We start from the raw sequence: 21581 nt of genomic DNA, 5'->3' as shown, positions 1-21581 counted from the left end.
TGTTTACATTTTATTTACAGCATTTCTACTTTGCCAGAGGTGTGTTAAATTATTAACAGGTTGTGTCCATGTTCACAGAAAGCTAAATTGAATCCAGAACAATGTGGGCTTATTAAAAGACTGGCTAACAGATTCACTTTGCCCACAAAACTGTGCACTGTGGTCTGAAGTATTCCTTTTCCAATTAAAGCTATTTATTTATTTTGATTTCTAGCAGTTGTGGTGCGTTCTTGTCAGTGGTATTTTTTTTTCCACAGAAATGCTCTGTATTTTTGCAGGAGTAAAACTGCATGTTTAATTGGTTATTTTAACACCTTTAGTGCAATATCTCCATGCTTTAACAGGGCTATAATTTTTAAATGTAGGTCCATTATTTTCTATGGCCTGAACATTGGCAGACTTCTCAAGTGTCTTGCTTCTCACTGGTGTTTCTGATTTCACATTAAATTCCCTCTTTGTCCCTCCTTAGTCCCCGCTGATGACCCTTATTAACCAGAAGGATTTCTAGAGCTGAAAAGCTTATCAGGTTAGAAAGGTGCATGTTACAAAAATGGGGTTTTGTCAGAACTTAAAGTAACCATTGGGATAAAGAAAGAAAAGCCTGTTGTATTGTACTGGGCTGCATAAAAACAAAGATAAGTATGCCGTAAGTTAGCTGATTTTTTGTTAGTATTTTTTTCTGCTATGGTGGGATGAAGCATTAGGCAGAAGCATTTTCATTTAACTCCACTAAAGGGCATCTCTGTTATCATACTTACTTGGCTAAACCTTCAAGTTGGCAGGTCAAGTCTTGTAGGTGGTGACAAGCAGGTCATCTGCCTACTTTCTAGATGCATTTGGAGGAAACTTTTGAACCCTTGCTCCCGTTCTGCCCTATCTGGTGGAAGAGGATATGGTAGGTTCAGCGAGGAGTGGCTATACGAATGGCTGTAAAATACCTTGCTGTGCTTATGACCAAATCGTGAGCTGGTGTCAGCTGGTGCAATGCCATAGGTTGGCAAGGGGAACTGTGTTCACCGATGCCGGGTAGGATCTGGCTTTTTGAGGTGGGCCTCTTTAGGTAACAGACTTTAATTGATTTAATCAGAGGAACTTGTGTAGCTTTGCACAGCTTTCTGGGAGTAAAGTTAGAAAAACAGGGACAACTGTGGTAAGAAAAATCATGTATTGTATCCTAAAATGCACTTTTGACTGAAAAAAGCTAGGGTTCATGATACGCTAACCAGTAAAGGGGGAATTCACTAGGAAGTGCTAAGGACAGAGGACAAACACCACTTTCAGGTGTTTGCAATGAATATCGAATATGAACAGGAAACCAGTATTCCACATTGTTCAGTGGCGAGGAGATATTTACTGGAATAATAATATATCAAGCATGAATACCTTCAAGGACACTGAAAAACAGGGAAATGTTACTATCAATGTCACAAATCTTTCACAAAGATTTACCAGAGCTAGTTTCAAGTCTATAAATATACCATAAATTTAGAGGTGTAAGAAGCTTGATGCATTTTTGATTCTCCAAGCGGAGATTAAGAAGTGAACTGATTATGAATTAAATAAGGAAGATATTTGTGGAGACAGGTCTTTAATGTAGTGGAAAAGCCATAATGTGATCCAACAGTCAGAAAATAAGCTGGACAAATAAGATGTGTTTTTAGTATTGAGGGTGATTAATCCACAAAACAATTTACCTTGGAATATGATGGCTTTTCAATTACCTGATGTCTTCAAATCAATAGTGGATATTTTTTTCAGAGATGGGCTCAAGCTCACTTAGATGTTGTAGTCTTGATGCAGGAGTCACTTAAAGGTCTGTGGGGAAAGTAAAGGTCAGGCTAAAAGATCATATCATAACATAATGTCATCATATCATATCATAGCATACCGTGTAATTTTTGAATCAGTTATGTCACCTTGGCCAGCTGTATGTTTTGATTCCCAATTTTATCTGACCTATGGTTGGGTATAGAAGCTTCATATACAATGGTTTGTAAAATCAGGGGAGTAACAGCAACATTCCTTGAGAAAATGTAACTGCTAATATTTCTGCATTTCCATATCAAAAAACATCAACTGTAAAGCAAATATACTTTGAAACCCTTCCTAGTGGCCTGACCAAGTGGTCATCTGGCATGTGATATCTGGGATTAGGGTCCACTGTCGCAACCTACGTAGCGGTGCAAAGAAGACATTTTAGCTCAACCTTGATCCCTATGAGCCTGAGCAGAATACACAAGAGCATTTGCTTTTCTTCTCTATTTAACACTACTTTTTTTTTAAAGTATGTCCCCCTTCAAACAATATTATAAGTGGAAATAGAAAAGACCAATCTTAAGAAGTGTTTTCTTCAGATCCACTTAAACCAAGAATGTAAGTGAGGAGGATAAAAGAGTCTGAACAAACAGAAGGCTGATATTCTGTAACTTCAGACATGAATAAAAGCACAATGAAAACAAGTCCTTTGCACAAGTATGTCATTACATTGCTTACACTATTGAAAACACTTGTTTCATTCAAAAGCCTTGTTATAAAACCTTCATGAGAGTGAAGAGATGGCTGGGAAGCAGTCCTCATAAGCCATAATTGGAGAAACATAAATGTAACAATTATTATTCTTCTCTTGGAGTCTGAACAATTTCTTTCTCTCATCAAGGATTAAAATAATGAAAAAATTACAATCATGTTGTCAGAGCATGGTTCATACTTTAATTCAAAGTTTGTCGGCTAATCCTGGCAGTGGTATAACTCTAGAGAAGTTTATTGAAGTTGCTCCACAGAGGGATTAGATGCTGTTTGTCTCCTGATGCCTCTACTTTCTACTCTGATAATACACCCTTATATAATCAGTCAGGTTTTCAACCACAGGTGAAATATTGACTATGATATTGTTTTTATCACAGCAGGCTGCAACTTAATTTTTATTTTATTTCAGTAATATCTTTGTCATTTGACAACAAGCTGTGATGGGTATGATAAGTTTCTATTTAGGCTGCAAATGTGGGATGAATGTATACTCCCAGAGTAATCAGAAGCTGAACTCTAGTAATTATGATTAATACTGTTTGGAAATAAGTTGTGTTAATTTTAAGCTTAATGAAATTCCAATAGTCAATTTTACACTAAAAATTATGTCTGTAAGATCTTGAAGCAGCCCCCATCTGTGATGAATACATTCACATCAGAATGCTTTTATTTGTGAGGAAATCTTAGCTTCATTTTGCTGTGGGCTGCAATTTATGGCATGAAAATGTTACAGTGCAGAACTTTGCACCCCTCCTTTCCAAATAGCTGATACATGATTTTTGACTTGCAAGTAACCTGTTGCTTAAAATAAAAAGGAAAAACTGAAAAGAAGTGGGAGTATTTCTAATTCTAAGGGCTTTGTAATATTACCAGTGAAGAGAAGCAATATAGTGTTACACCCTGAGCACAGTGATATCTCCTGTGTCATCATGTTACAGAGGGATTACATGTATTTAGATATCCTTTATGGAATTTAAGAAGAAATGCAAGGCATATGTCATACTGATCTTAACCCTAAGATGTAGAGGCACCTAGAAAAGCCAGACCTATGGCTGTGTACATTTATATAAGCCTTCTGATATTTGGTCAGCTATGCAAAAGCACAGCACAGAGTGAGTTTCCTGGAAAACATTAATCAACCGAAATGTTACAGTAGCAGCAGAGTGTTTGTAAACCCTCTGAGGATTGTCTTCAGGAAGGAAAATGGCCTTTCTAGTGCTACATTGCAAGTATTTGCCTACCTCTGGGATCAGGTGCACAGTAAGCTCTCAGGGCGGAAAGGAGAGGGAAGGAATAGTACAGCCATCATGCTGGCCATTTATGTGTTACCTTCTCCTATAGGCCAAGCTGTAGGATGTCATAGCTATTTTTCTTGGAGCAGCTCTAGAGCACGTCAGCCAAGCAGGAAAGGGATCATTACCTAACCACAAAGGGATAGCAGTGATTAGTTCCTCCATCTTTTGTGGAGAAATATGATTTTTCCAAAGATCTTGGGAATCCAGTCATTAGTGGATGGAGATTTCCAGTTGTTTGAGACAATGTATTTCCTGGTCTATATAAATATCCTTTAGTTTTAACCTAAGGCAGGACCCAGTTTCATATTTGTAACTTCTCTTGCGGGAATTAAAGTAGTAATTTGGTATTTGAGTGTATAAAGCTTACCTCAGTGAATGGCCAAACTCTCCTGGGTGTCTGTAGGATCAGGTTATTGCCTCCTATTCTTCAGGTTTTCTGAGCTGTACATGGCTTTTATTTGCCTGTAAGGCAGCTTCCAGGCTCTGATGGCTGCTCAAATGGCTACTGAGCCTCCCCTACCCCAGCACCGCTTACCCTTCCTGCCTTATGTTCCCCTTGTCGCAAGCTCTTGACAATGCTGTCGCTTAGTGCAGATTTTGCGTGTACTGTCTTCTATACCTCCCGTTGGAAAAAAGGGAAGGGCTTGGAATTTAAGTCCTCAGAAATGTGGTTTTGACAATATGAAAGCCTTCATCTGATAAACTGTATGTAGAACAAAAATAAACTCAGTGCAGTAAATGAATAAGTGAAATTTTATGTCACCGGGGAAGCATTCTTTAAAAGCTGTTGCAAGGATGAGCAATATTTGTTTTATTTGTTCTCATGTTTCATAGTTTCTCAAACTGCAATGTCAAGAAGGTCTGTTAGGATCATCTAACCTGGACCCCTTCTGCATAAACAGAATTTCACCCGGTAATTTCTACATCAAGCCTGGTAATTTCTTTCTCTGAAGACGTATGCTTTTAGCAGCTTTGTGCTTCTTAATGGTTATTGATTTAAACATCCTCTATCCTGCTCCTAAAAATGCTTTGGCTAGGGGAGGTAAAATACACTTTTTTTTCTTGTCTGAACAAAATAAGCTTCTTTACTCAGCTTGACATTTCTTTCCTTTCTCTGTAACAAGAAACTTTTGCATAGCAGCTCAGAGCATTTCAGGGAATATTCTTGATTATCAGTGGAAAAACCCCGTTTATTCTACGTAAAAATAAGGGGGACAAAAAAGAAAGAAAAAAAGAGAAGAGAAAATGTGAATACCTGGTATAGGATTAGCAGATTCAGCAGCTTCAGTCACTTTTCTCTTTATAGACCAAAGGACAGGTTGATAGCATTCACTTACTTCTTCCAAAATAATTATACTGTCTATGTCAGCTTTGCTTACCTTCCCAAAACAGTTTGAAGAGCTGACTCCCTGAAATATTTATTCTTCAGTCAAAAAGACAGGAAAAACTAGTGATGGTGGCATGCCAGGAGTTTTCAGAAAGGCATTGAATAAAGACGGTTGGGAAGTGAGAATACAGGACCTCCTGATGAAGGTAGGAAAAGGAGAGGGCATGTGTACTGGGGGCTTGACCTAAGGAGCCACAAAGGGAGTGATGCTCCAGCTAGAATGACTTTTTAGAAGGTTTTATAAATGCTACAGTCACACCAATCCTGTGAGACACTGTATACACCTGCAAAGTATTATTATTATTTTTTAAAGGCACTTTGCATACATTGATAATAGGAGTGGAAATTAGGAAACATCATACCTAACAATGGCTCAGGACTGGTAGCACCAAGCTAATATGCTTCAGCAGTTGAAATATTTCAGGTCTGAGTTTTGCATTGAGGATTATTTTTGCTGCTGGTTCTCATTCACTTGGAGACTGGAGTTCTTCTGGTGAGGATGTGGACAAAATGGGAAGGACCACAGCTCTTGCTAAACAGTTTGAAAGAGAGTATAAGGAATTGAAAAGAAATGGAAAATGTCCATTTTGAATACTAGAGGCTTTTACAGTAGCATATGTTTTCATACAGTTCTTTACATTTCAACTCTCAGGTCTTATAATGGTCCAAATTAACCCTCTCTAGAGTTAAGGCAAAAGAAAATATAAAAACAAAGGAACAGAAGAGTAAACAGTGCATGTGGACAGCTGTACTGCTTATGTTGACCTTTGGTTTTACTTGTTCAGTTACAAACAGAGAAAGAGAAAAGAACATAAGGGACTGCAGTTGGCATAAAGCATACTGTTCTCCATTCTTCATTGCATGTTTCCTATCTCCTGGGAAGGATGCAGCAGGCTTGATGGGTTCTGATAAGCAGGAGTACTACATAGCAAAGAAGCCTGTGATAATTTTCAGCACTGCATTTGTGATTTCATGTTAGTATATGCGCTATCATATTATGAAGCGAATGCTGTTCTGCAGATTTGTACTTAAAGTCCATGAAAGTAAATGGTTGCTGGTAAATACATCTTAAATTTGCAATAAATAAATTTGCAATTATTTATTACATTTAGAATTTAATACAATCTATGTAAAGGACAAATGGTGGCTCTGTAGTGAAAATGAAATTTTATTTCTCTGGAAAGGCCCACTTAAGTCATAAACTCCAAACTCCCAGTGCAAGTGGTTTACGAATGGCAGCAAAGTTCTAGGAATGAGTTCATTTGTTTTCATTCTGGGGCCATCTGTTGTTATTTCTAATATAAACTTATTAGCTTTCACCTTTGATCTTTGCAGTTTCCAGGTTTTTAAACTTTTATAGTTCATGATTATATGTTTCAGTGATGTCAGTGAAAGTATATTATCACTTTCAGTGAATTAGAGGGGGCTTATTATTAGTTTGCTACCCTAAGAATTGCAAATAAATAAACCAGTAAGTAAATATTATGGAGAGATGTTTGTCTCTCCATAGTTAGAGGTTGTGACTAGCTCTGTGTTTCAAAGTTGATTATAATGTTCTCCCCCACAGGAAAGTTCACTAAAGCCAAAGCAAGACGCCTAGTAAATCAGACATGAAATGTTTTCTTGGAGGTCAACTCACTAGGAAAGCTTTGAGGATACTCAAAACAATGCTGAACTGGAGTCCAGCAGTAGTATTTCATCTCTTCATATACTTACCAAGTTTTCTTTTTTTAAATTGAACCCTTAAAATGTTTTTCTTGAGTAGAGCTAAATTTGTGCACATAAACTGAAGCTGAATGAGTCACTCTTGCAGTAGTGACTGGGCCACAAACAATTGGTGGGAGAGCAGTTAGCACTCAATTTTTTATTTTCCCTATTTGTCACTTCTCACACTTCATTATAAACAAGTCATATTCCTGAAATGAAAAACATACTTTCAAGGAAAGGACAAAGCAAAATAAAGTGGTATTTATCTGCCTATCATCCTTTCATTTTTCTTTCTTAGTTCCAGTCATCAGTAGAACATATCCTGATAGTCCCTAATCATTATAGTTTATCATTATATTCTCGTTCACATCGCTGTGCAAATCTAACGCTCCAAATATGCCTTTTTGCCGAACAACTCCATCTTGACCAAGCCCAACGCAGGTCACACCTACCCAGAAAACGTGCAGCCCAGGTGATCCTGTGCTGAGAGCACTTCCTTTTCTTCTCTAACCACTGCCTGGGTCAAAGCAAGTTTAGATTCACAGGATGATGCATCAGAACTTTCCTTCCTTAGCTCACTTCTCCCCATATCCCGCTGAAAGGAGGCAGGGACCAGTCTGGAAGTCGAAGACATGCAGTAGGTGTGCTTCTGGGCACCTCTACATAGCTGCAGCTCAGGTGTCTATGTCTGCATTAGCTGTGTAGTTTAGCTTTCTAGTCAATTGGAGGAAGCAGGCACATAGAAGTTAATATTCATTTCATATTAAAACATGAAAAAACAAACCAGATGGCTCATGTCTGAAGGGTGTTGCTCCCTGAAGGGAGGCTGAGGCGACTAGCTTGTATGCACACAGCTGCTGTAGGAGTGACAATGCGCAGGGTCGCTGGTGTATAAATACAAAGCTCTGTGGCTCAGATCCTCTCTCATCCAGAACAAGGCAGAGGGCACTGCTTTACCATTATAATTTGGTGTGCCTCATCTTTGACTACTAGACAGTTCTGGCCTTGTGTTTCAAGAAGGATATAGGGGAGCTAGAGGAGACGCAGGGAAGGGTCAGTAATATAATTAATAGTATGGGGCAGCCTGATGAGGAGGCATTAACAGATGTGCGACACTTCAGCTGGAGAAGAGAAGGGTGAGGCAGGATATGACTGAGGTTTCCAAAGTCACTAAACTGCTGGATAAGGTAATGGCAGAACTGCTGCTCACCAAATCCTGCACTGCTGGAACTAGAGCACAGTGTTAGAGGCAGGAATGCATCTTCTAACATGCCTAGAGCACAGCTATGGGTGCTGCATGGTATGAAAAGAAGAAACTGTAGAAGGCAGCTTAGCTTGTGTTTTCTCCCTTAGTAGTGTCTCTCTTATTGTGCAAGTCAGAAGTACAGTACTAGGCTAGATGGATCACTGGTGAGACCCAGAGGTGAATGTCAAACATACCCCTCCGCTGGCTGTGTAAGAAATGAAGAATATCTGTGCTCCTCATTTAATTTGTTGTATGCAGGTAATATTGTCTGGCATCAGTTCAAGGCTAGGCGCTCTGGAAGCAGCCGTTTCTGGTGTTGGTCTGACTTTCTGGAACCGCATGGGTCCACCAGGGGCCGCTTTTTTTCTAGTGAGGTTTTGTTCATCAGCCCAAATGACCTGGGAGAGAGCAAGTTCTTTCTCCTGTAATGAAATCAATGAGAATTATGGGCACTGAATGTATTCCAGCAGGTGTTCAGCATCCCACAAGGTCAGGCACTTGGTTAATAGACTGAAGCTGTATAAAATGGTGTATGCTATTAGCAGCTAGGGGAAAAATCAAAAGGTAGAAAAGGACATTGGGCAGAGCGGTCAATTGCATGTTGGAACAAGAAAAGAGAGAAACTGTCTGTAGTGCTTAAAGCAGAAGGTTTTAGGCAAAATAGGAAAAAAAAAGCTATTGTTTATTTGTATCAAATTTATTCTGCCTGTCAGAATACTAAGTATTTGTAGTAATTAAAAAAAATCTGCAGCTTTGAATGTACTAAAGAATCATCAATGCACAGTCAAATTGCTCAGTGATGCTGAATTCTAGCTTGTCTCTGAGTTTGAACATATTCATTCTCAGGTTAGCCTTACATATTTAGGTAAAGTTGATTTTATTGTGAATGTTTATCTGTACAAAATAAGCGAGTCCTAAATGCCTGGTCAATTCAGGTCAAAACAGCAGTCTAAACCTTTTGAAATGACTAAAGCAGCTTCATGGAGCTGGTAACCTCCATTTGACCATTCACCACACCAGTGATATTTGCTAAACTTAATTTATAGCATCTATACAAGCCTGTGTCTCACAGTATTGTGATTAAATTCAAAGAGGCTTGTCATACTTTTAACTTTGCGGCTGGGTGTAGCATTCAATAAATAATACCAATCTCATACCACAAATTGACTCTAATGCAAACAGATAAAAAAATCAAGTCTGTTCAGGAGAGGCTATTAGCCACATAATGGAAACAATAACTGAGTTAGAATTGCTCAGCTAATCAGCACATGTTTTATTATCCCATTACTTTTTCCTCCAAGTTCAAAGAGACCAAATCAGAGGTTAAGTTACCAAGTTCAGTTTAATTTTTCCCCAACAAAAGCTTCATCTCTGAAGGATTGCGGAGAACCATTCTATGCCTTTCAGTCTGGGCAGGGCTGCACGTTCCCTGTAATCAATAGGAGCTCAACGCGGTCAGCAGCTCACCGAGGTGCTCAGCGTCTAACAGCACTGGACCTCTCCTGGCAATATTGTTCTTTCAGAATCAATTACACGAGAAATTCTGGCAGTTAGTTAACACAGACCCTGTGGTAATGTCATAATTGGTTTGGTGAGATACTAGCATTGGTAAACTCGAAGTCCCTTAGTTAAGAGTGGCTGTGAAATGCTTCCACCTCTTGATCAGATCTCTAGTGTAGGCTCTGTGTTGGTCCACTCTTCTCCTGAGGGGGAAAGTTTTCCACCTGTCTCAAGCCCTCTGGGCCAAGAAAGATCGCTCTGAGTTCTCCTTCATTTTAACTCTTCACAGTACCTCCTTCCGTTTTGCTGTGGTAATGTAGCTTCGTAGTTTATCATGATCACAAAGGTATATCTCAAATTTGATTACTGAGCCTGTGAACACTTCAGGGCATGCAATATCCATTGCCCTAGCACAATGGTTTTCTCACCTGTGCTGAGGCTGCTGGCTGCTTCTGCAATAGGAAAAAGATTATATTTTTCCAGTTTTCTAATCATCTGATATTGCATTCTGGTATCAAAACTCCCCTGAAGTAATTGTTCATCCTTCTGATCCCTAATTGCATTTATCAACTCAGTATGAAACCTATTGCTACCTGGAGCTTTGTCTTCCTTTATACAAATATTTCCTCACAACTATTTTCATAATCTGCAAAAGCACCTACAAAATATATCCTCACAGGAGGGACTGTTAGCATTCTTCTTAACAAGTATAGAGAAAAAAAGTCATTGAGTTTTTGTGTTACATTCAAAATTACTGTGAATATGAAGGAATCTTTTTTTCAGCATGCTAAATCCCATGCAGCACTATAGGTTGTGAGATAAAAATTGTTTGTATGTTATTAAGTTCACACTGTTTTGAACTGCAGAATCACTTCGGTAATATTTTTCTTGGAAAATCAATTATATATGAAATTGAGTAGCAATTTAGTAACAAAGCCAGGTAATAATATAATTAAAAAGAAAATATTTACTTGCTGCACAGGGTATTTTGTATGCATCTTAATTATGTACCTTTGCTTGCTACCTTATGTTTTTAACCTTTGAGTTGATTTAGCATTAGGCAGATATGAAAATAATAAAAGCTGATACCATTGTCAGACTTGAGTTGTAATTTCAAAAATGATTGGTATCTATTTATTTGCTGCCCATGGCACTGTGAATTAGGAAACCAGGTAGAAAAAATATTCCTCAGCATGTAAATCTGATGTATGAGGAATCAGCCCCTAAGTATCCAACTGCCCATTGTTTAAGTGCTTTTGGCCAGACTAGTCTATTTTTAACTGTGCAGAAGTAGTGTAAGTGGTTTGACTCTAGCAGAGTCAAATTCTTCATATTATTTCCCTACAGTAAGTCAGCTCTGAATTTCATCCTTTGTTTTATTGTTCATTCTAATGAAAAGCACTTTGGGAAATATTCTTCCCAGATATCTTAATACTGTAGACATGTACAAGAGATTTCATTTTCCTGCATTTATCAGAAGTTATTTCTTTGGTTTATATAATGGAAAGATCTTTATACATCTCTTCTCTTGGACTAGCTGTTTTATTAGGAGCTGAAGATGATGAAATCACCAGTCATTCTTAGCGTCACTGAAATAAATGAAACAAGACTTAGCCAGCTAGCCAAGTGAGGATCCCAGGCTGATATATCAATATTCATCAAAATATTTACAGACTTTTGGTGTCTTTAATTAGCTATTGCATGTTGAAGATTCAGTTCAGTGAAGACAAACAGACTGTATTCCCTTCAAAAGCTGGATGAGGTTTACTGCAGCCGTAGTTTAAGGATTTGTTCTGTGTTGCAAAACAAATCAAGCACATTGTGATTATAGCTCCCCATTAATCACTTTCCGCATTGTTTCCTTACCAGTCTTAATGGGCTTTTTTTTTCTCTAGGACTTATAAAACCTAAAATCCCTCAAGAGGACATGTCTCCACTACACGGAGAGCTAGGGCACTTTTTACTTTCTTCAAGAGAACTGTTTCACCCATTTTGCCTGACTTTAGATGGGGATGTTCACCACTGGGTAGATGTCTAGCTTTCTGCTGTGGCCACTGCAGATCTAGCCCTTACTGTCAATGGAGTTTATTTATATGACCAAACAAGTTGCTTTCTGGACTCCACTGATATATTTAGATGTGCACATCTATGCTGTAGAGGCTAAATATGAGATAAATGCCATTCCTGTTGCCTTAAATGTAGGTGGAAGTCAGATACCCAAGTTAGGTAAACTTGATCTTTTCACTTCAGCATTATAAGAGGTAGCCTGTTGTTCAGGAATATATCATGAATACCTCATGTGACAGAGATGCATCTCAGGTATTGGGGGAGTTTGCTGGTGTTGTCACATGCCCTTCTACTCATTTTGAACCCTTTTAAAATTCTGTAAAGCTGATGCATTATAGTTTCCATCCTGAAGACTGACAAGCCCTGATGCTATCATGACATTCATGTTTTCTTCACTATATTTCTCCAGTCACATATCCTGATATGCATCTCCAAGACAAGAAATACCAAGGTTTGCTCTTTGGTTCCCTGCCTTTGGGAAAAGAGAGGTAAAGGAGAACCTTTTTTTTGTGACCCACGGTTTAACTCTTTTTTCTCTGCTCTGCTGTTGTCCTGGCCCTAAACATATAGAACCAGAGCCCTTATGGTGTGAGGCTGCTGAAGCACTACTCATAGTGATTTTTTGTGTTACATTCAAAATTACTGTGAATATGAAGGAATCTCAGAGGCATTCCTCAGAGACAGGATTCTGCCATATTTAGTCATTTCCTTCTGGAGAGAGCTTTTACTGTACCTAGTGGAGGCCTTCCAGCAGTAACACAATCTCCCCTAGAACCTGTTTTTTCTATAATTGAATTCAACTCAAGGTCTCCATGCTGCTAGAAGCCAATGTCCATTAGGCACTATTCTATATTTATACTCAGCTGAAGTCGGTGTCAAATGCTGTATCTGGGCAACTGCCAGGGTTGGCAAGTCCTTCTTTTCTGTGGAGAGTCCCATGTATGGTTGTCATTTATCAGAATGACAAAGAGCTTCTTCTGCAAGTAGCGTTGGATTTCTTAAATTCTCAAAATGATGGCTCCTCATATAGTAATGAGTAACCCAATTTGTTTTTTACCAAGAATATCTAACTGGCTGTTCTCTGACACCCATCATGTTGTGTAACTGCTCTTACATCTAGCAAAAACAAACAAACACAAAATCAAGGGAGAAGATGAACAGTTAGCTTTAAAATAAGCAGGGGTTTGAAGACTTTTTTTTTTTCGCCCCCCCCCCCCCCCCCCCCCCGCCGTGTCCTGGAAAACATTAATCTTTTTCACTGCTTAACACAAAGGCTCTAAAATGCTGGCTCAGTTTGGAGATATCTGTGATTACAATTTAGTAGACATCAATTATCATTATTGTGGGGCTAGAAGTTGTTCATGTGCTGTGACATTGAATGACCCAAAATCTTCCTCCATTTCTCCATATTGGGCCCAAAGACACTACTTCACTACATATGCTGAAAGAGAAGTGTTTTCTTGTTTGCAAGAACTCCTGCTGCCTCTAATCTGTAAACGCCTTTCTGTGTTTTGACAAAATTTTAGCCAGTTTCACCACCACAGGGAAAAACTTGTGGTGGAAGTAGACACAAAAGAGGGAGACGATCTGGTCTACATCCTATTGTGACTGTGTAGGGTATTGTTTTGTTGGCTGGTTCAAGGTCTTTGGGGGAACACAAAGGACAGGCTGTTTGTGGAGCTGTGGCTGGTGGTGTGGTTCTGTCAAAAAGCTGCGTTGAAGTAACCCCCCTTTTTTTTTTTTTGCCTAATGCACTTTTTCAGGCTATACATTTTCGCTGATAATGTAGGCAATTGGTCCTGCTTTCTTTTATTTACATGTACCTCTATCACTGTGGTCTGATGTGATGTGTCTAATTTGAGGAATTTCTTCCAGTTTTATTCTGACTCGTGCTACCTGTCTCTTCCTAATAGGTGTTGACTTTTGCTGTGGTCTGATGTATTTTTCTTTATGCTTTCATATTTGAAAGGACTTAGTAGAGCTTTGATTTCCTGGATACGTTTTCTGTTGGAGCTATTGCAAGATATTCTTTACCCAGCAGTCTCACTCTTGCTTTGGTTTGATATTATGTCTTCACCTAGGAGAATGTATCAACCTTAATATTTACCTTCAGTAGTACTATTTAATTCTATTTTTAAGTAGATATTATTGAGTTTCCGCCCCCCCCCCCCCCCCCCCCCATTTTCCACTTGTGTACATACTTATGTTCTTTCTTCTAAGCGTCTTATTCCATTTTGAAAGTCACATAATTGCTGGGTTATTTTTTCTTTTCCTCCTTTGATCAGCATTAAGGCACTCTTTAAGTTCTATATTTGAATTAAGTAAGAAGGAAGGGAGACTGAAAGGAAAATACTCGCTACTGCAACATTTTGGATAGGTGAGTTTCCCTCATGAAGACCACCTAAAATACAGCCTCTCTGTCCTTACTCTCATAAGCTTTTCTAGAACAGCGAGATTGGCTAACCAATTGCATACACTTAAAGAAAAAATATGACGTCCACCCTTATATAAAAAGGCGGAGAGATACTACATTTTGCAAAGAGTAGTTTTAAATGTCTACTTTGACTCTACAACCTATTAGAAAAGGTAGTTGGTAACTGACTTCTGAAGAAGATAACTGAGCGTACAAAAATATTCCTTATCTCTTTGCATCCACAGTCACAAATACATATTTAAAGATAATAAGAAAGCTTCATATAACCACCTACAACAACATAAACTTGCTTTCTGGCCAGTAGAAAAGTAATTTATTTTCATGACCCAAAGTAAAGAAGAAAGAATTAATGCAACCAAGGCAGATACCAGTTAAAACTCCAGGACATAATTTTAAAGCCTGTCAAACCATTAAACTTCTTTGGATGCCACTGAATAAGAAGAGTATGGTGATAACCTTTTCCTCTGACCTAAACTAGGATGCAAAAAACTGCAAATTCACCTGTGTGCCCCCATTTTCTGTCTGCATGGGCGAACAGGTGTTGAATGTGCTTCAAGCATTTCTCCGGTTTCAGGCGGTTGTGCAACCCAGTGCGAAATCACAAAATTAGGTAAACATGATAGATTGATGCTGAAGACATTTAGGGTGAATGAGATCTTCTAGTTTATACATGAGACCGCCAGGTAAATTAATACAGGAAATTGACAATCATTTATACATGCCAGCATCAGCAGGCGTCTCAGCAAAACTGCTGGCGAGAGGTCACAGCTCATCTGCCATTGAGACGACCAGCAGTGAGGCTAAAAATTATTCATTTTCAGACGTTGTTTAGGTACTTTGTTCACTGTGGAAGCAGAAGATCTTCTTTTTCTTCTTCTCTCTCTCTCTCTTTTCTTTTTTCTTTTCTTTTTTTTTTTTTTTTTTTTTTTAACTAGGCAGAAGCAATAAATCAGCTAGTTTAAGAAGACCCGGCTAGCCCAACAGAGATTGATTTCACAGGGAAGTCGATGGGTTGCTAATAGAATTACAACTACCTGTCAAAATAGGGAAAATATATCTGCGACAGTGACAAAGAGCAAATCAATTGAAGAAGTGTTGTGGACTCTTATTTTTTTTTTTTTGAGACATACATGCAAAGTACCTGTGTGTCTTTCAAAGCCTGCAACAGTGAAAAACAGAAATATTTATCCCCTTACAGGAGCCATTCCTGAAATACTTAATTATGTGATCAGTTTAGTTCTACTGCAATCACTAGATTACTCCCATGAGATAAAGCTAAAGACCCAAATCCAGAGCTATTTGAGCATTTTCTCATGTTATGAAATCCATTTAAATGGGTTTATTAACAGCTGTAATAATTTGCTCCAGGTGAAGAACCTTGGCACATTTTGTTTACCACAAACTGTTTTTTTCAATTACACACACAAGCTTGCCAGTTTCAGGTAGTTTTTAGTGTTTGTACAGCTCAAGCAGAAAATCAGTTACAACAATGTTGTTGGCTCAGAAATTATGTTATAATTTGTGATAATTAGATAAAAATTGAGTTATTGAACAGTGGAAAGTTGCCATTGTGCAGCAACATTACTCTGCTACCTGTATCATGTATATAACTTGTGTCATTTATACATGCAATACATTTATGTTGGAGATTGGAAAGGTTATTTGCAGTTAAAAATATAACTAAAATGTATACATACCTGTTGATGCAACAGTTTGTGATGGGCCTGCAGATGTCATGACTGAGCACTGAAGCTGTGATATATTTACCAAGTCATACCAGCACAGACTTATGCTCTGCTGGTACAGCTCTGAAATAGTGATAATAAATTAACAGTACAAAATAATACTACAGTAAAACAAGCTACATGACAAGTGACATAATACCCACAACTGTAAATAAGGAGTATAACAGTTCCCTGGTCCAGTTGTGGCTCTGGCAGGGTGCTGAGAGAGAACCTTTTCCTTGCAGACGGAAGTATCACAGTGCAGCAAAGTCAGTTATCAGACACTTTTTGCCCTTTTCCCTCTCCAGCAGGCAGAAATATGTGAAACCAGGAGACAATGGAGGGATAAGGCAAAAGGATGCTGTGGGGCATAGTCACTTCCACTCCTTGTTTTCCTTCCACTTATACTGTTCCTGGGTCTAAAGCTGCTGCTGGCACTTCCATTCCTTGCCTGAGAGGGTCCTTCAAACTATGGTGTGTCCACTATGACTGCAGAAAGGGCAGCTCACAGTGGGAACCTGGTTTGGTGTGTCCCTTGGAACTCAAAAATATATTATGCAGACTCATACTGGACAGATTTCCATCTCATGGCATGAGATATGGACTCCCATGTGTGCCATCCACAAGTAATATTATTTTGTTCCACTTCATCTTTTACAGCTTTTAACACCAACGACATGATTTAACCAGGTATGTTCCTTCTCCACAGTGCTTTTAAACAACTGACTCAATTGACCAAGAATGGTCCTGGCAGCGTATTATTACTAGTGCAGAAAAAGCCATAGAGAGACACTGAACAGTCTGAAGTAAAGGTAGTTATTCTTTAAGATAAAATAAGCTCTTGCCATAGAGGAGACCACATATCTTTATGAATTTTGTATATATGTATGAATGAGAACTTGGAACAAAACTGTAATCAAAATTAATTATCTGGGAATCTTCCTTTTATCCCATTACTTGGGTATATAAACCAAAGAGTTAGAAGGACTTTTATTTCATTTCTTTGTTCATACCAGTTTGGATAATGATTTGGTGCCAGAAAGGTGTTCTGCCAAAATTAAAAAAAAACAAAGAACTTTATTCTCCAAAATTTACTCATGTACTCTCTTTCAAATAAATGTATAAACAAACACGTACATATCCACACTCATATGAACACACATAAGTAAAGAAAGTGGCATTTAGAGCTATACTGCCTTGGTAAACAGTCTGAAGAACAGCTGAGATATATTTTGCAGTACTACCCACATAGAGTCCCAGATTATGATGATTTGAGGCATAACTATGTTCCAGTCTCATCTACAACTGAACTAGAGACACTTCTTTGAAGTCAATTGAAGTTACATTTAAATAGACAATACAACTTACATTGACTCCCAATGAAAACAGTGTTTCATGCAGTGCAATTAAACCAAACTGTAAGAGGAACCAGGGTCAAAATTCTCAGACCTGGATATCTTGTTTTTCTTGCATTTCTTTGCTTGCTCTGCCTAATCAGTGCCCAGCTGTGCTCTTTATCATATTGTGCAACTTTTGTTGACTTTGTTGGGTCCTTCAGGCTTACATGAGCATGGCAACAACGTCTCTGGAGGCAGAGATGTGTTTTAAATTCTTTGGAGCAAGGAATAAACCATAACATTAATCTTTTTGTAGAGCGTTCCATGCATTTTTAACACTGTGATTTTTAATAGATAGTAATAATAGCAATTTTGAAGTATCCCGCAGATTCTAGTAAAGGACTTTCCTTCAGAAACACTGTCCCCTGCTGCTAGTTTGCAAATCTTCTAATTTATTGCCACATGGAGTGTCCTATCTGTGCAACATTTTTTTTTTTAAAAACTTCAAAATAGATAAAACTGTAAATTTTATCAACAAAGGTTCCCAGCAGCATGTTACCATCTCTCCTGTGTGGGACTGCAGCTACTTTAAATCATTTCCAAATGATGGCAGTGGATAGTTTAAAGATCATGAATAAGTCATTTATTTAAACTAAGCATTTAGATTATCTATCTATATTTCAAATCTTATGGATCAGCTCTAAACCAGTATATTTTTCCTGAATAGTGTTTTCTTGATGTAGGTTATTCAATAAGTCTCAAAAAGTCGCATCATCTTTCAGTTATATATCTGTGAGACATTTCTTCCTATCCCTGACATGATGTGGATGTGGATCTTTGTGCTATGTAGACCTCGGGAGCCCAGCGGGGAGTGACTGGGCTGGTGGTTCACAGCTCCTACAGCACAGAAAACAACGGGGAAGCTATTGCTGAAGCTCTCAGAACAAAAGGTATGAAGTTAGATCCAAGCACTGACTGATGACAGAGTAAGTGTCTCTCCACCATCGCCCGTGGCTGTTGCTGGAGGCTTACTCACTTCAAAAGTAGTGGGAAAACTCCAGGAAAGAGGGCAGATCTTCCCGTTAGTTTCAAACAGATATATAAAAAGCTGGGTAGCCAAAAGAGTTTAACAGCAGCTTTGTGATGAAACTCAGAAAAGATAAAGTGGCTAGGGCTTTGTCATCATGGCTTCGGAGTGCATAAACATGGAGCACAATTTGAATTGCTTATGGCACTCTAAGTTCGATTTATGTTTTATAAAATAAAACTTATAACTTAAAGCCTCAGGTGGAAGAGTCACCATGGACTTTTAATGTCTCACAAGTAAAACAGCTTGAGTGAGGGTCTCTCCATAAGTGCCAGAGAACCCAATTTTATGTGTTTAAGGAAAAAGCATGGAGAATGGGTCAGAGAAACAGCCAATCTTAAAATACCGGCGCAACAAATTCCCTGCCACTGCAGGGCTGTGCCTTAAAAACTGACATCTTTGTGCCTGGCTGTACCTGGGAGAGAAAGCTAACTGGGAACAGAAAGTGTAATCACTGCTTTCTACAAAGCACTGAATCCCTCTCATGGTTATGTTTGTCCCACTTTTGTAAACTACATGTTTTAATATGCATTATGGACATTCCACTAACAAAGGTATTTGCTTTACTTAAATAGAATTTCAGTGAAATATGTCTTGGGAGGATATATGGCCCTTTTAAGGCAGGAGCAACTATTAGTTACTATAGAAGCCCAGAAAATATTTGTTCAGTGCTCTCTTAAGCATGCAGCCTGAATGCCTCACAAAGACCGTGTCACTATTATAAATCGAGCAGAGACAAAGAGCCTGACTGTCTTCTGTTGTTCCAGTTTGATACACAAAGTTCTGAGAAGTCCAGGGCTTGTCAGTAGTATCACGTCAGTGTAACACAGTGGCAAATCAGATTGGAGGAGTATTTCTGGTTAGTTTCTAAGCACTTTTGAAGAAAGGTCATCCTTCTGAGAATTGTGCTTACTAGACACTGTTTTAAAAGAGCTAAAATTTTCTTGTTTTGCCCTAGTATATACAGCAGAGAGTGACAATATTCTAAAATATGAGGGGGTAAAACCTTGGGTCAGAGATCCTTGGAGCCCATTCTCCACCATTCAAGCCCCAGAAGTATTCAAGGAGTGTCTCATTCTCTGAGATTTCAACACTCACGGTGCAGTGCTAGAGGAGCTGCAGTGTCCACTGAATTTTAAAGGAGCTGAAGAGCTCGGTGTCTCAGCATTGTCATTTGACAGGTGATCTAAAATGACCCTAACAGTTAAATAATGCAAAAAATATTTGAAGGGTTTTAGGAGGATTCTTCTTCCCTTCCCTTCCCTTCCCTTCCCTTCCCTTCCCTTCCCTTCCCTTCCCTTCCCTTCCCTTCCCTTCCCTTCCCTTCCCTTCCCTTCCCTTCCCTTCCCTTCCCTTCCCTTCCCTTCCCTTCCCTTCCCTTCCCTTCCCTTCCCTTCCCTTCCCTTCCCTTCCCTTCCCTTCCCTTCCCTTCCCTTCCCTTCCCTTCCCTTCCCTTCCCTTCCCTTCCCTTCCCTTCCCTTCCCTTCCCTTCCCTTCCCTTCCCTTCCCTTCCCTTCCCTTCCCTTCCCTTCCCTTCCCTTCCCTTCCCTTCCCTTCCCTTCCCTTCCCTTCCCTTCCCTTCCCCCTTCCCCCTTCCCCCTTCCCCCTTCCCCCTTCCCCCTTCCCCCTTCCCCCTTCCCCCTTCCCCCTTCCCCCTTCCCCCTTCCCCCTTCCCCCTTCCCCCTTCCCCCTTCCCCCTTCCCCCTTCCCCCTTCCCCCTTCCCCCTTCCCCCTTCCCCCTTCCCCCTTCCCCCTTCCCCCTTCCCCCTTCCCCCTTCCCCCTTCCCCCTTCCCCCTTCCCCCTTCCCCCTTCCCCCTTCCCCCTTCCCCCTTCCCCCTTCCCCCTTCCCCCTTCCCCCTTCCCCCTTCCCCCTTCCCCCTTCCCCCTTCCCCCTTCCCCCTTCCCCCTTCCCCCTTCCCCCTTTCCCCTTTCCCCTCCCCTCCCCCCCTTTCCCTTTTCCCTTTTCCCTTTTCCCTTTTCCCTTTTCCCTTTTCCCTTTTCCCTTTTCCCTTTTCCCTTTTCCCTTTTCCCTTTTCCCTTTTTTTCTCTACTTTTCCTCTGCGTGTTCAGCTTCTGGTAATTTTGTTGCAATTTTCAGGTGGAAAGAAAAGTAAAGAAGATGAAGGCAAATGAGGGAAACATTAGTTACTATATTATTCAGTTTCAGCGTGACTATGAAAAAAAACAACTTTAATGAAATAAGATCTAAAACAAGCAAAAGACTATGAAAATTTGAACAAAAGTGAAGTGTTCCCTCCAAAAACAAAACAAAAACAAAAGCAAGCAAAAAAACCACCAAAAACCAAAACCAAACCATAAACCCAAGCCACAGGAAAGTCATTTAAATTAATATAGTTTAAGTCCTACCCACAATATGGAGGGTTTATCTTCTACAAAGCTTTCACTCCAATTCATTAGTTACTTCATAGAATTATAAACTGCATTAACTCTCCTGTGCAGAAATCAGCACTGTTACTGAGCTCTTGAGCAGATGTGATACAAGAGAGCCTTTTGATTTTTTTAAACTCAAAGAGTAATGACACTGCAATATCATGTGGTGAAGGAGCAATAATTTGATAAACATTGTCTTTCCATTAGATTAGAGCAATTAATCTGATTCTAATTTAGCTGAAACATTACCATACTGGAATCCCTAGAGCCCTATGAATAATCTCTAAACACATTGACACACTCAGCAGACAAACATTATCTCCACTCATACTGTTATTCCATATGGTCTCCTCCCATTCTGATGGAGGGCACCCTGCTGTTTCAATCAAATAAATGTCAATTATCTGAGATAGATTTTTAGTTCACAAGCACAGGCTTACAATTCAGCAACTGAGGCTTTGGAACAATTGTCTGCAGTTCTCCCCTGATTGCCACTGCCTCCTTTTTCAGCTGCAGACCTTGCTGTATTGTTGTTGAACTTTGTTGCATCATATAAAGTTTCAAAGGCTATCTCTTGAAAATTGTAGGTAAAGAAAATCATTTGTACCTGGGGAGAAGGCAGCAAAGGATAGAAGAAGTGGCAGAAGAGTTTACCGTATAGACTTCTGTACCCTATTTGTTGGGATAGCTATTTCTTGTCTTTTCTATTTGTTGATCTAGCAGGGTGCCAAAACTTCATGAGACTAGGGACTGCTTAGACAATTTGATAGGATCTTACTCTTCTTAGGCAATGACTCCCAAGCCTTTTTCTTCAAGGATTATGGTGATGCTTCACTTCTCACAGGCTGCCTTACACTTTTAGTTGAAACACTGTGAAAG

At 39.3% G+C, this 21581-nt stretch overlaps 1 long non-coding RNA gene across 1 annotated transcript; it reads right to left on the bottom strand.

Annotated features, from left to right (window-relative positions):
- Positions 1-5038: 5038 nt before the first annotated feature.
- LOC308191969 lies at positions 5039-17325 on the bottom strand. The gene is made up of 3 exons (XR_013948436.1): positions 17255-17325; positions 15860-15970; positions 5039-5740 (listed from the first exon to the last, which is right to left on the bottom strand). It is a non-coding gene; the product is annotated as an uncharacterized lncRNA (long non-coding RNA).
- Positions 17326-21581: the final 4256 nt, after the last annotated feature.

The sequence above is a fragment of the Anser brachyrhynchus genome (assembly GCF_964034855.1).
Source record: "Anser brachyrhynchus genome assembly, chromosome: 3".
NCBI lineage: Eukaryota > Metazoa > Chordata > Aves > Anseriformes > Anatidae > Anser > Anser brachyrhynchus.
The sequence above is the reverse complement of the archived record's forward strand: the minus strand, read 5'-3'. Positions and strand labels throughout refer to the sequence as shown.